The sequence below is a fragment of the Lissotriton vulgaris genome, chromosome 2_1 (genome assembly GCF_964263255.1).
Source record: "Lissotriton vulgaris chromosome 2_1, aLisVul1.2, whole genome shotgun sequence".
Classification (NCBI taxonomy): Eukaryota; Metazoa; Chordata; class Amphibia; order Caudata; family Salamandridae; genus Lissotriton; species Lissotriton vulgaris.
In genome coordinates, this window is record NC_141687.1 from 624,961,234 (window position 1) to 624,976,130 (window position 14,897).

The following is a 14,897-nucleotide window of genomic DNA, read 5'->3' on the forward strand; positions in this document are numbered from 1 at the left end:
GCTTGAAGCAGGGTCTGAGTCTGCGATAGCCTTGTACGCCCCATTCTGTTTGATTGATTAACAGAGAGGTTGGCGCATCAAACAACTGGTAAGCCCCTCGCCAAGGCAACGAGCTGCAAAGTATCCGAATAGTCTACAATGCTTTTAATGACCAAGACGACTCCTGACCATTGATTTGCTGCTCTGAAGTAAACATTTCTTTTTTACCTAATGTTTTTATTGCAGATACGCTGTATGACGAATAATACAAATTGATTGAAACGTAAATGGGAGGAGTTCCTCGGAATCTTTCTAGTTTACATTTTGCCTGAGCGCGCGCCCCAGTTGGCCAAAACCAAGAAATGGAATTGCCACCACATTGGGGGAATGGTTTCAGGAACTGTCCTACCCCCGGCCTGGCCCATACCAGAATGACTTGGGGAGGGGTGAGAGAGGGGCAGGTTAGCTTCTGGCAGCAACCCAGAGGAACCCTAGGATCTACCTCTCTCCCCAACCAACCAACCACCGTCCCACTACCACGAGATTTAGTTCCCTGGGCTAGACCGTGTCGCCATGACCATTGACACCATATCATTGGCCGTTGTTGCTTTGAGAGATCACTTTAATGGTTCGCCTTAACCCTAGATCCCAATTCCTTATTGGAACTGGCACGTCCAGAAGATTCCCAAGGACCCTTTCACTGTTTGCCATTAACACGATATGGGCCCTTGAAGGTGAGCTGTGCACGCTTGCCTCTGTGTTCCTAATGTGTGCCGTGGTGTGCGCGTTGAATAGACCCTGTCAGACGGAAGCCTGGTGTGATGTGGTGGCCTGCCCCTGTAGAATCATTACTTACTCATTTACCACACATTTCCTATCTGTACTGCCAGAGCTGTGAGCTATGAAAGCCTTATCGGAAACCCTTAAAATAACGTTCTATTTGTGTGGTGGTTGTCATGGCGCTGTGGGTGGAATGGGGGTGCTCGCTCTTATCTGCACCAGGTCCAGGCAGCTAGAACGCTGAGGCCTCTGGGGCAGCAAACTCTAAATAACCAATGGTGCAGCAGGTGCAGTGGCACCTGGGCCCAGGGGAGTGGAAAGGCCACTGCAATTCCGTTATGACTCTTTTACCACCCATTCAGACCTTAATGAGCCGTTTTCCTTCACTGCCTTAGGACGCCTGTTATCCCACTGTAAATAGTGCAGGAGTGATGTGCGCGGAGCAGGAGTGACGTGCGAAGACGACTAGGCATAAATAATGCATGCAAATGACCGGGACTGAGTGATGGGTACGAACGACTAGGTTGAAGGATGTGCTTGAAAGACTTGCCCATGAGTGGCATGTGCACAGTAACGAAAGACCATTGGGGGCGTGTGCTGGAGCAACAAGGCTGTGAGGGGCATGTACTAGTGCAGCAGCAGGGCAGAAAGCTGCCTGCTAGGGAATGTTGGCACTGGCACTTTCTGGCTGTCTGAGGTCATCACACACTATGCACACACTATATTACCGACACTCACCCTTGGGTAGCTTGGCACTGAGCAGTCAGGCTTATCACAGAGGCAATATGTAATGCACAGCACTCCAGCACAATAAATACCTTTAGCGTCACAAAAGAGACTCCACGCGTGATGTATGTAAATAATGTTTGTATTTAACACACATAATCATACAACAAGAACATCACATATTTCTGGGTATAAATCACATTGGAAAGTAATACTGGCAGTACAAGGCCCAGCCATGTTCAAATGACATCAGTAATATGCACACTTGGGAAAGATCCTAATCTACACCCCCCCCCCTCACCCCCCACCCCAGCACCCTTATGAGGGGTAACACGTTGTCCATCCCAGGCCCACCCTAGCAATTCTTCTAATTCAACACCACACAGTTAGAGGGAGAACCCCGGATCACAACGATATCAGAAATATGTAGATACATAGAATGATAGCACTTTTTAGCAACACACGGGGAGCAAGGCCGCACGGGGTAAAAACCAATGTCAAACGTAATGCTCTTTTGGCAATATATTAACGTATCAGGCAAACCGCCATCCAGTGCCGTGAATCGCAGGTGGTTCCCCACTGACTGACTGACTGACTGACAAACAGACACACACACTCATGCTACGCAGTGAAACGGATAACCGACAAGTCCGTACGGAAGCGCTTACACACATATGCACTCAGCATCCTAATGCAATGCAAATGATACCCAGGAGGTCAATTGATTACACATTGCAGACCCTGTGGCCCCAAGCCTCACTCCACTCTCAAACTCACCCCAACTATCCTACGCCCCGCTGATTGGAAAAACCCGTGCCCCCCAACCCCCGGGTACTAGGCCGCATGTGGCTGAATTTACTCTTAGTCAGGGTCCCAGGAAAGCAGGTGGGGGTAGGCAGCAAGGTCAATTTGGAGGCAGTCTGCAAATGGGTTTGACAGCCATTCGAGAAGTTCAACCACAGGATGCTTAGCAGACAGGGGGCGAGGGCATTTGATGGTCACACCAAAGGAGTCCCAAAGGGCCTTCTGGCACCAGAAGAGTTCTACGAAGCACGTAGGGTCACGCAGACTCTTGACCCGCTTCCAATAGTTCTCGGAAGCATTCTTCGAGCCCAATCAGTCATTCTCAGCACCCAGTTTCGGGCCAGGATACCTGGCAACACGGTGTCGTCTGGGAGGGCTGTGTGAAGAGAGGGCAGTTGGTCCCCAGTGCTGAGGGCCAAGTATGGGAATAGTTGATGAATGGAGAATTAAGGTACATGTTGAACAAAGTTGCACTCAGGCAATCCTGGCATAACGCAGGGTGTTACGGATTGCACCAGACCGTTCCGGGCACACGAAACGAAGAGTTGCAAATTCTGTGCCGCCCTGGGAATGAGGCACATTGTCTGGTGTAAGTCGATATTGGTCACATCAGACCGGTCTAGTCAAGGTGCAAGGTCAGCAATGACTTACAAGATAGAATGGAGCACTAGTATGGTTACGTTCCCACCTCTAAGGGTCGTAAATCTGACACCGCATGCAGTAAACATGCAGTCGGCGTGTCGCACGAGTGAGGAAGAGGGCCACACTGTATCCCGCAACTGGTGAATCCCCTCAACACTGAGACGCTTATGCGTGCCAAGGTCCTCATGATGTGGGAGCCTCACGCCATGGCGGCGGGCCAGAATTCAGGACTCTTCACAAGGCAATCCAGTCTCCAGGCACAATTCTTATTTGCACACTGCACTACTAGTTGGAATCCAGCACACAATATGGGCACTTGAGAGAGCGACATCTTTCATCTGTCACAGGTAGATGGTGTGGGTCCCTCTTAGGAGATCTTTGATGTCCCTGAGACCTCCGAAAGAATAGGAGGCAAGCTCAACAAGCCCTTGGAAGCACTCCTCAGGGTGCCAATCAGCAGCGGGTTGGCGGCCCAAGCCAGCCACTATTCAGGAAGGGTACGTGGTCCCTTTCAATGGCAGTATACATCTTGTGCACAGCAGAGTCCTTTGGCAATATTTACCACATAGTTTCAGGTTCTCTGGTCCCACGTCCCCAAGCTTAACTTGTCTCGTGTTGAAGTAAGGCACCAGTTATTATACTTGAGTGTGCCTTTGAAGTTGGAGGTGGTTCAAAGTGTCCTCCTTTGAACCACATATGTCTCCCCTAAACCTCAGTCCTGTCAGCCATGAGGTATTGGAATGCCGATCATTAACTTTAATGGGGATGTGATATGATTCCAGAGGCTAAGTGTCAAAACCTCTTCCTTCAATCTCTCCAGCTTGGCCGCAAACGGCAGAGGTTTGTCATTCCAGTTGCATGCCCAGTGTTTTATAGCTGCTGTTGGGAAATGCCAAAGATGTGCTCCCCCAACCTCTAATGAGGACTGGATCCAAGCACCAAGGCCCACAAAGAGATAAAGAAAAGAAATGCCCACTTTCTAGTAGTGGCATTTCTACATGAAATATGACAAAGCCACCTTCACCACTGGCAAGGGGTTGTTGCTGCGAATCCAATGATAGGAAACCTCATGAAGCTGCTCCACTGCAATCCACTATTGCAGTCTGAAGTGATTCCAACCATTTCCCCATGTTAGCCAATGGGAAGAGCATACCTCATAGGTAGTGAAAACATGCATGGGTATTCCTCACTACCTGGGCAGGGGACACACAGGTGTTCCTTAAGTGCCTTTCACCTACCACTCGCTTCGCCCCTTATGACATACCTTTGGGGTACTAGGGTGAAAGTGGAAGGTCCTCTGAAGATGGCTAGTTACTCAAACTGGCCAGCCTGAGTAAACATGCAATAGCGCTTATCAGCCTGCGATGGCAGGCTGGACCTGTGTTTAGGAGTGCTATTGTCGCCAGTGCACAGACCAGCCTGCAATGGCAGGTTTGGACACAACCCCAGGTAAGCACCACTACCTAACGTGTACAGGAAGGGTTGCATTCTTTTGCCAATTCTTTTAATAGGGCCCTTAGGCCCTATTAAAAGATTTGGCTAAACGCGGGAGGAGAAAGCAAAAAGCTTGGGAAAACTCTACCTGAAGGGTTAAGTTTTAACTGGGAATAATTGGTTCATGTGGGTTTTTTTGAATTGTAAATACATTTTAGTCAACACAACTTATAACTCGGCGAATGCACAGCAATATCAATGTAATTGTCCAGTCAAATACATATTTTCATATTAAAAAGTATTTTCATTGTAACTCTACTAATTCAAAGAAGTATTATGACATTCATAAGCAATCACACATTCCCCTTGAGGTTGGGGCTCTAGTATTTCACTAGCAAATCCTTGTCTCACCCGTTCTTCCTAATGTGGTTAGGATTATTTCTCATTCACTGTTGGCCACATCCAGAGAATGGTCAAACGTGTCTTTGGCGCTGCAGCACTTATTGCAGCGAGTCCCTCTGGGGCCAGTAGGCCTTTAACTAGTCTTACCTGCTCCAGCAGCGAAGAAGCGCTCAGCGTTTCAGCAGGTGCCCTGAACCACAAGCGCTCGCAATGCTCCGGTCCTGTTAGGGATGCATTGCAGGACATGCTGCAGCAGGTGTAAGCTCTCTTGCAGGATGCGTGGCCGGCTCCAACAGCGCTCCGAAGTGCTCCTGTGCTTCCCTCTGTAATGTAAGCTTAATGGGGGTAGGTGGGGCGATCTGGTCCCAGCGATGTGGTGATGAACTGTTGGCGTCCTTCTCAGACCACAGGACCGGTTAGGAGCAGTCCTTGATGCTAGTTTCGTACTACGGGTTGCGGATTTTCAGTTCTCATGGCAGCGGCCCGATCGTCACAACTCTCTTGGCATTAGCTGTCCTTCCAGGAATACGGGGATGCTGCGGTACCTGCTAACAAGGCGCTGGTCTCCTCTGCGCAGCAGTCTTACCACTGCGGCCCCTGTTGGTATATGGGGGGCTCAATTATGTGGTACGGGTTTCACTCTCCCCTCGTGGCATACAGTTCACAGCTATCTTCATGACATACCTGGCCTACGGGGATTGCTGACCTGATTCTGCACATGGGCAATGACACATTCGGTGCAGCAGCCATCTCCTCGCACCTCTCACTGGGAGTCTTCTCTACAGGGCCCCCTACTGGACCTCACTCCCTCCAATTCTCTCATCTACCTCACAGGGCACACTGGTCTAGGAAAGCAAGCAGGCAGGCACTGGTGCTCCTGGCTTCAGAGCAGGTAATCTTGGTTTCCTGGGTGATTAGCAGGCCTTGCGCCTTGCCCACAGTCCTGGTCACAGGCAGAATTCTTGCAGAGCTTCTCCTCCTCACGCCACCCATCTGGCTACTTGGCAGATGACACATTTTGGGGATCTGAACCTCCCCTTATAGTTCATTTTGAGAAACCAGTTATGATTTAGGATCTGGGTCTTTGAAGTTTTCCGTTTGGGTTATGCTTCTTTTGCAGTGTACAATTTTTTCTCCCTCGTCCTCTTGAAAGGCTGTCTTTCGCATCAGGAAAGACTCCAAAGCTGAGAGTCCCACAACACAGGTCATGGGGGTGATTAAAATTCACAGCTGGATATCGGCCACAGTGATATGTGCATCAAAAGGTTAATCCCGGGCTCCTAGTCCCACTCTTTAGGGGACCCTATCAGCCCCATCTCCTTCCTGAGATGTGTCCAGGCCTGTTGCTTGTGCTCTACCACTGAATTAAAGAGCACCCTTCAAAGAGTACGGGGTCGGCCTCTCTCTCTTCTCCAGTGCGTCTCACACAGCTGACGTGTGCAATACACAAATTTGTCTAGGAGATTCTTCTGCTTCTCATGCCTTCACCAGGCAAGCATGGCTCCCCCAATATGGAACCCAGTCTCCTCCATATAACGTACCATTGCAGATGCACACTCTGTATACTTACACAGCATACACACTGTCCATTACTGTTAACTCCTTGTATTGTGCACATATATTCAGCACACAGTTACTCTGTATGCACTGCTCAGTACTGAATCCTTCTTGTATTTTGCCATACTGGGATACATGCAAACACACCCACTGCTAGTACACACATTCACCATGTGCGCACTGCACAACACTTCCCTCTTCGTGTATTGTACTTTTTGCAAACACACATACACCTACCACACATTTTCACTGCGCATGCAGAGCACAGCACTATGTCTTTCATGTAATGTATTCCTCTCTGGGCTACGTGTGCCCAGTACACACACACACCATGAATATACTGCAGCGCACTGCTCTATCCCTGCACCCTTCCCAGGAACTTATACATCCAGCGCAGCAACTACTCCTGCGCTGCGGAGCACATTATATCTAACTTGTGTAGGCCAAGGGTAAGTGAGGCACATAGCTGCAGAACTTGAAAAGGTGAGTGAGCCTGTAGGCCTCACTCCAGTGACAGTTTGAAAAGGTCCTGTCCACTCCTACTGATCACCACACAGTATGCTGTCACCACCACACTCCTGCTGCTTAACGCTTGGTGAAGGCAGTAGCCTTCTACCACTCTGAGAGTGGAACTTCGGGCGCCACTCCCACTCTAACAAACCCACAATCTGTGAGACAAGCCTATGTAATGGCACACCCACATGATCCATGTTTGCTTATGACAACAAAAATCAGCATTAGGGATCCAGGCAAAAGTACATTTGGCACTCAAGGCAGGGGTGCCTTTTCATCTCTGTACGAGGGATGTTTCGCTCCCAACAAGAGGTCTCCGTCCCAGGTCTTCACATGAACAAAAGTAGCTGCATAGCGTGCCTGCACCAGACTTTCATAAAGAGCTCACACGTGTCTGCTGGCTTTTTCTCTTTTTCTGATTACCCTGTTTCAGCAAGTACCACCAGATCAGATAGGCTGACTGTTAAATTGCCGTAGAGTTCTGTAAAAGTGGATGGAGAAGCAAGTGGTGTCCGATCTCACAACAGACACTCGGTGGGCTGGGCGCAGCACCGGCCAACTCCCAGGGCTGTCTGCAGAGGATGAAGGGCCCATTTTGGAATGACGCAAGAGGTCCCCCGTGTCTCTCAGTTGGATCAAGTACATGCTTCCCATGTACACCACCCATAAATACATTGCACTCTTCTGATGCAATTAAAAACGAGCATATGTTTTGAATTATCGCGACTGTCAAGCAACTATAATTAAAAACATATGGCCTCTGGTTCGCGTAACAGACACCAATAGGCCATGGGCGGAGCTACGCGACCGCCCATGGCCTATTGCGTGTTCTGTTAAAAAACAGCACGCACGCGAAGGCCAATGAAAATGGACCTTGGAAATAACACGCACGAACTGCGTGGAATTTCCAGGTCCATTTTCAAATCCCCGGGAAAAGGACTCTCGCTGCGCGACACTGCATGCACAGTGTACAGCAGGCCCGAGCCCTAAAAAGACATTAACATAGCACTGTACACAACAGGGAAATGCTTCGCACTACTGGAGTTAAGGCTGCCCCAGGACCCGTGCACTGCACGGGAAAGCGTGACTGTCCATGGCGAAGTGGTGCTCGCTGGGATCGGTGAACCGGGTGCCACTGGCCCCAGAAGAGCTGGCAGTCATTTGATCTGGAATGCACCAGTGCCTGTACGACGGCATCGCCCGAACATCCTCTGCTGAAGTCGGGGAAAAAATAAGGGACTGTTCAGAGATTGGTTGAGAGGGAAGAAGAGTCAGGAAGGCTCGACTCGTTTGGGGCTCCGGGGTCCAAACGGACCTCGAACTGAGCCCCAGAGCCAGGCTTCTGGGTCGCCCACCCCTACGTGCAGGTGTGGCGTGCACAGGTATGGCGCAGACGTGATCGCAGGGACAAATGGGTGCTCGAAGGTGTGCAGGTGGTAACCGTGCCCTGAGTGACTGGAGTGGGGACCACGGGGTCGTGGGCATGACAGGTGTCCAGTGCGCCATACGTGGGGGCTGGCACGGCTGAGCTGTGGGACCAGCGAGCCAGGAGTTATGTGGATGACGAAGCTTCAGTGAAGTGTGCCTAGGCGGCTGGACCACGAGCGAGGCGCTGGGGGACTGCTGGGCCTCGAGTGACGTGAGGTTATTTCTGGACCATGAGTAATTTAAGCGGGGGAGACGTGATGTTGTCTTGTGCGAGTGAGTGCGGGGAGAGCTGGATATGAGTGATGTGTTGGGACCACTGGGCTGTGACTCGCCCTCAGGGTGATGACGGGCATGGGTGAGGCCGTGACAAAAGTGGGTGTGTGGGGTGACACTGTACGTGGGTGACGTTACTGCTTTAATGGAAATGTAGAAGTGCAGGTACTGCCCATTTAAAGTACCTGTCTGCTCCTGAGATGGGCCGGTACTCTCCTGTTAAACGTAGTGCAGCAGTGCTGAGGAGTACCTGCACTTCCCCACTTTCCCTTTTACGGGAAAGAAGTGCAGGTACTCCGCACTGTGCAGGTCATGCCTGTTAAAGCAGTGTGGATGCTGTACAAGCGACGGGGCGAGGTGCCATGTAAATGATGGCGCATGGGGACAGGAGGGCGTGGCTTTGAACACTCTCCAATTCTTACTTTTGGCAGTAAGCTCGAGCGCTCTGTAGCGCTGAACTGGTCGTTGCTCGGCCATAGATGAAAACAAGTTACCAAGCCATGGTGTGTCTTACCTAAAACACAGTTTATTGATCTGTGTTTTAAACCCGCGCGAGTTAGAGGGTCCCATCTGTGCCAGGCCATCTAGGGCGCTTCCGGTGCTTGGGAATGTAGCGCCTTTCATCAGCTGCAGCGGAGTGCTTCCGGTGCTAGAGAAAATAGTTCTTTCTTATCGCAGTCCTGGCACGCGTGCCTCCTGACCCGGCGAGACCCGGGCTGGACTTCAGCCTGCCCCCAGGATGGTGATTCATATTCCAGCTCTAGTGCCAAGATGGGAGGTCTCTTGGCTTGGAGAAGCTGGGCCTGTGCCAAGCGCCCATGTGGTCGCGAAGAGGCCCCTGCCAGTGTCTCGTAGGTCTCTCGGTGGTACTTGCTTGAACTCCGCTCATTTTAGGCTGGCACTGGCGGCTGCAGGGGCACTACAGTGGCGCTGGCGAGTCACCCGTCCACGGTTGCACAGACACGCGCGGGTTTGCTCGACGGCTGTGCGCAGCTTTACAGGCACTGCACTGGGTGCAGTGCTTTCGTCAGAGACCGGAGAAGCTTTGCAGAACAGGGCACATGGAGGTGATTGTGCCCATGCAAGTTACTGATATGACGCCTCTCTGCAGGCCACTGACCTCCTCTCCAGCTAAATAAACCTCACTGACAGAGCCCTTTCCTAACTCCTCGTCTCACTTGCAGACTCCTCCCTTTCACCAGAACGCAGTGATAAATTTCTTATATCTCCCCTCCATGTACCTAACATCTCTCTCAACCTCTTCTCTCTTTACCCCAAATGTGTCCATCTCTCTATACTTTATTCGCTCTAGCTCAACCCTTTCTCTTCCTCTCTGTGACCATCCCATGCCCCTCCCACTTCTCTTACTCCAAACCAGAGCACACTTTCTAGCCAGAGCAGTGTTTAGAGCAAAAGATGAGAGGAGGGACAAGGCAGTGGGAGAGAATTGCAAAGAAAATCATCAGATTTTACCTATAAAAGTAGGACAATCAGGGGAGCAGTAATTTGATTATCTGTGTTCAAGATTGTGATTTGTAAAGTAGATTTATTTGTGATTTATAAATATCCATCAGTTAGGTAAAATGTCCAATGTACACATGTTGTGTTTCTGTATTAGGCTCTTGTCCACTAAGTCCTGCTCTGTGTACATTGTTATCCGTTGCCTCCATTGGCTTCCGGTGGCCAGGCGCATTGAATTTAAGGCCTTATGTACCTCTTTTAAGGTTTTGAAATCTGCCACCCCGCCTACTCTGGCCAATCTCCTCTCATTGTATGTTCCGTCATGCCCCCTTCGGTCATGGTGTCGGCATTTGGTAGTGGTACCGTGGATACAAAGAGTCTGGGCTGGTGGCTGCTCTTTTCGCTATAGAGCTGCCACTTTATGGAACACACTTCCTGTGCAGATTCAGGGTCTCAGTAACTACCTGGAATTTAGGAAGGCCATTTAGACTTTTCTTTTCCCCACTAGCTAGCTGGTGTTACTCTGCTATTTGCCAGCTTTCTCTTTAGCGCCGGGACACCCCTTTGCTGGGGCAGCTGTTGCGCTTTCTAAGACACCTCAACATAACATAACAGTATCCCTCAGAACATGCTTATGTTGTATTTCCTTCAATGGTAGAACAGACTGGGTAGACACTGAATTGCAAGTAAAATATTTTTGAGAGACAAAAAAATCTTAGCACAACTGCAAAAAGAAATCGTCCTTGACAATACTTGTTCGTGTTTTCTTTTAGTGCCATATCCCTGGTGGGCAGCATGCAAGGTTGATCATTTGGCTGTTTTTGAATACCCGTGTTTTTGAAAGCTTAAAATAAATTTCAAAATTGTTTGGCATCAGGAGGGCTTGGATTTGTTGAAAAGGGTTTGATAAATGTAAAGTTCTTTCAAAAAGAGGGCCATACTGGTATGTTTTCCTATGGGCCTACAAATCCTTACTACGTGCACAGCGGTACCAAGTCCTTTGGTTACATCTCCCCGGCACTCAAAAAACTCGAATGGCTCCCTGCGGAAATGCGAAGTACCTTCAGAACGGCCTGCCTAACCCACAAGGCCCTCCACACCGGCAAACCGGAATACCTGGCTAACAAGCTCAAAAAAGCAGGCCAAGCCAGAAATTTGAGAAGCTCTAACTAACTCCCTGCTGCTCATCCTACCAAAAACCAGAAGGAAGAGAACTGCGGACTGCTCTTTCTCAGGAAATGCCCCCAAAATATGGAACGCCATCCCCCCGCACATCAGAACTCTACCGTCCTTTGCAGAATTCAAGAGCCAACTTAAATCCTTGTGCCTTATCCTCTCCCTTGGTTGTGGATAACTTAGAGCTGCAAACGTCTCAGAATCCATGCGGTAATGTTGAATCTAGCACCAAGAAGCCCTGCTGTCCGAAATTTTCTTCTTTCCAAATTGTCTCTCGCCGATTGCTTTTATTGGGTTTGTCTCATGTTGTTCTCTTTTTCATGTCCTCTACTGTGAAGCGCTCTGATACCTTCGGGTCTTGTTAGCGCTGTAGAAAAGCTCCCAAAAAATAAATAAATAAATAAATAAGTACACGCAGAAGGAGAACGTGAAGAGACACTACTGAAGAAAAGAAAATGGCATGAGAAACGAAGATGGCGGATTTCAGAAAGATGCGGGAGAAATAGAGCATAATTGTCGAACAGCGTGAGAGACTGCGGAGTAAATGCTGTGGAAGAGAGAAACAAGAGACACTCCAGAGATCACCACTTCCACGGACCTGATTAATGACATGATCAGTTCTAATTGGTGACAACTGAATCAATGTTGTTACTCATTTATTTGCTAACCAGCATTGTCAACGCCAACATGTATGGCTTGTTTCAGGCCAATCGCCATAGTTTTGGTTCTATGTCTGGAAGCGATAATGTAAAGTGCGAAGAACCCAAATACGGGTCAGTTGGCTTTAAGTGTGAAGCAAAGGATTTTACTTTACATATTTTAAGCCCGCCATGCTTAGGAAAGGATTCCCAGATGTGCTTCTTTGGCACCGCCCCTTTTAGACCCCACCCTTTTCACTTAAGGCGCTGCCCGTCGTCATACTTTCACACACCTCTAGAGCTGCTGCTCGTCCATTCTGCTTGCCGTGTTAGGAGTTCCCCTGAGGCTGGGTTAGTTCAGGTGCGCGAGGGGGGCTCTGACTCTTGAGTGGCAGTGGTGACCCCTGACAGGCGCCAGTGGGAGAGGAGTCGTCCGAGGGGACCCGCTGTAAGTGGGACAGACCTTCGGGAAGTCACAGCGAAGCTTATTAAGGGATGAGCTCTGATGAGGCTGCTTATAAGCAGGGCAAGGTGGCTCTCTGGAGCAAGGGGGGGGGGGTTAGTGTCTGTGGAACAGGCTGTACACTCTTGGCTGCTACGGGGAGGGGGGGGGAGCCAAGGCACAGTAAGAGAGCGTCTACAAAGATCAGTCCATCAGAAGTGACTGGGTGCGGGTGGTGCTGGGGCACCGAGGCCATAGCAGACGCGCCCCCGGACCCCGGTAGAGAAGCACGGGGCATCACTGCAGAACACCGGGGGCAGGCTGCCCCACTGCGGGGCTACGGGCCCCACAAAGGCAGAATTGTAGAGCTCCGAAGACTGCCAGCGAGGGCATCACAGCGCGGCGTGGAGAGGGCTGGCACCAAGGGCGTCACTGCTGCCACATGAGCCTGGTGCTGATGCCTCATCTGTGGGGCACAGAGGATACTGGACAGGAAGACACCTCTGCAGGGTAGAGAGCAGTCTGGCAGAGCGGGCATCGCTGCAGGGCTCGGGGGAGATTGCCACAGGGCACACAGAAGAAGACTGCAGCGGCCCCGGTGACTCTCCCACAGAGGGCATCAGTGCTGGACACGTGAGACTTTGTTTTGTCAGCGAGAGAAGGGGGCGCGAAGAGTGGGAGGCTGGCACGGCCAGTGTCACAATAAGAGCCGAGAGGTTGGCACTAGCCGGGCATTCATCGAGGAGCGCCCCCGGGCCCGTCCTTCCGTGGAGCCTGGTCTGCCTGGACTGCCAGCTGTGCCACAGCCCTCGGCGGCATCTCGCTGCTCCGCGGAGCTCCTGGTGCCAGCCTTGGGTCTCCGTGGTGCCAGCCCTGGGTACTCTGTATCCTCCGGCTCCGATTTCTCAAGACCACTTTGATGGGGCGCGCATTGTTATCTTCCTGAATCCCGCAGTGACTGCACCCCGCTCGGACTCCTAGGGTTGGGGTTGTGACGTGGCCCCTGACCCCCGGCAGAGCCTCCTTGGGGGGGGTCGTCTTTTGTACGCACTACGCTTGTCGCAGTAGATTGCTACACACACTGTACGTCCCTGTTGGTGGCTGTGCGTAGCCTAACAGTTTGTTGCACAACCCCTCTGTGCTAACAGTGCTGTGTCTACTGCTGTACAGTGACGGGGCAGAGCGCGGGCCTCGCGCCACAGGCTGCAGGATATAGGCGGATCATGAAACATACATTCACACGTGTGTTTGTTAGCCTGCTCCCGTTCTGCCCTCTTTTTTTGTAACGTGTTCTTTACAGACCCTCTGTTGGTGCCCACACTGCCTTCTTGGCACCTGGCTCTATGCCTCCAGGGGGCGCCCGAAGCCCAGTGGTGGGGAGCGCGTCTTGCCCCTGAGGGGGTGCAGGGCAGTCAGGTGAGCGGCACATCCTGCGTGACTCTTCTCTGCAGGGCAGGGGGAGGGCCCGGGTGTGAACAGGCCTGCCCTGATAGGCCTGCGGAGGCCGCTGGTTCACATTGCGCCCTGGGGCGCTGCTTCGTTGCAAGTTCCTGCATACCTGAGTCCCGGCGGAGAGGCGTGTGTGTGTACATTAGGACAGTACTGGGGGAACAGGCATCGGAGAGGTGGTGGGGGGCAGCTGCGAGCCCTGGCACAGGAGAGGAACTGTAGGAGACGGGGGCTTCCTGTGCGCATGGCACAGCTGTGCCCTACCTGCCCTGGAAGACGCACAGCGCCTGCAGGAACATGGCATGCTTTGCAGTCGTTACCGAAGAAGTTTGACAACTCTCCACTGACAGGGCATGAACTGGGTCTGAGCCGCACCCGGACACCCGGCCCTTTCAAACCTGCCTGGAGCCGGCCAGCGCGCCGCCTCACCAGCCACCTTCCATTGGTCCCGGGGCTCTGTGCATCTGAGGTCTGCCATGAAGGATTTTACGGCCGCTGTGCTCTAGGCAGCCTCGCTCTCGTTCACCCTGCGGGCCCAGGAGTTTCTTCCTCGCCGGTGCTCTGTGTCCACCATTTGAGAATTGTTTGAGCAACTCCCAGACCTGCCTCCCCGTCAGTGTCCAGAACCTGCGACTATTTCTAAGGTGTGCTAAGCCGCCGGAGACCTGCCCCGCTGTATAGCTTTGTGGTGCCAATTACTCCAGAACTGCCCCTTCTCAGAGCTCTTTGGTACCAGTCACTCCAAACCTGTCAATGGGAACTCTGTGGTACCAGCCACCCCAGAACTGCCCCTAAACTGAGGTCTGCGGTGCCGGTCACCCCAGACCCATCTCTCATCAGGTCTGCTGTGCCAGCCACTCCAGTCCTGTCCTTAATCAGAGCTCTGCGGTGCCACCCACTCCACCCCTCGCTCTCATATGAGCTCTGCGGTGCCACCCACTCCACCCCTCTCTCTCATATGAGCTCTGTGGTGCCGGTCACTCCATGCCTCTCTCTCACGTGAGCTCTGTGTTGCCACTCACTTCATGTCTCTCACTCGCATGAGCACTGCTGTGCCGGTCACTCCATCCCTCTCTCTCTCTCTCGCCTGCTCGCCTGAGCTCTGCTGTGCCGGTCACTCCATCCATCTCTCTCTCTCACTCGTCTGAGCTCTGCTGTGCCGGTCACTCCATCCCTCTCTCTCTCGCCTGAGC

General features: G+C 51.7%; 1 protein-coding gene across 3 annotated transcripts in view; it reads left to right on the top strand.

Annotated features, from left to right (window-relative positions):
• Nucleotides 1-14,897, top strand: part of MACF1 (microtubule actin crosslinking factor 1) — a 1,022,862-nt gene that overhangs the window by 201,880 nt on the left and 806,085 nt on the right. The gene's annotated exons all lie outside the window — the stretch shown is intronic.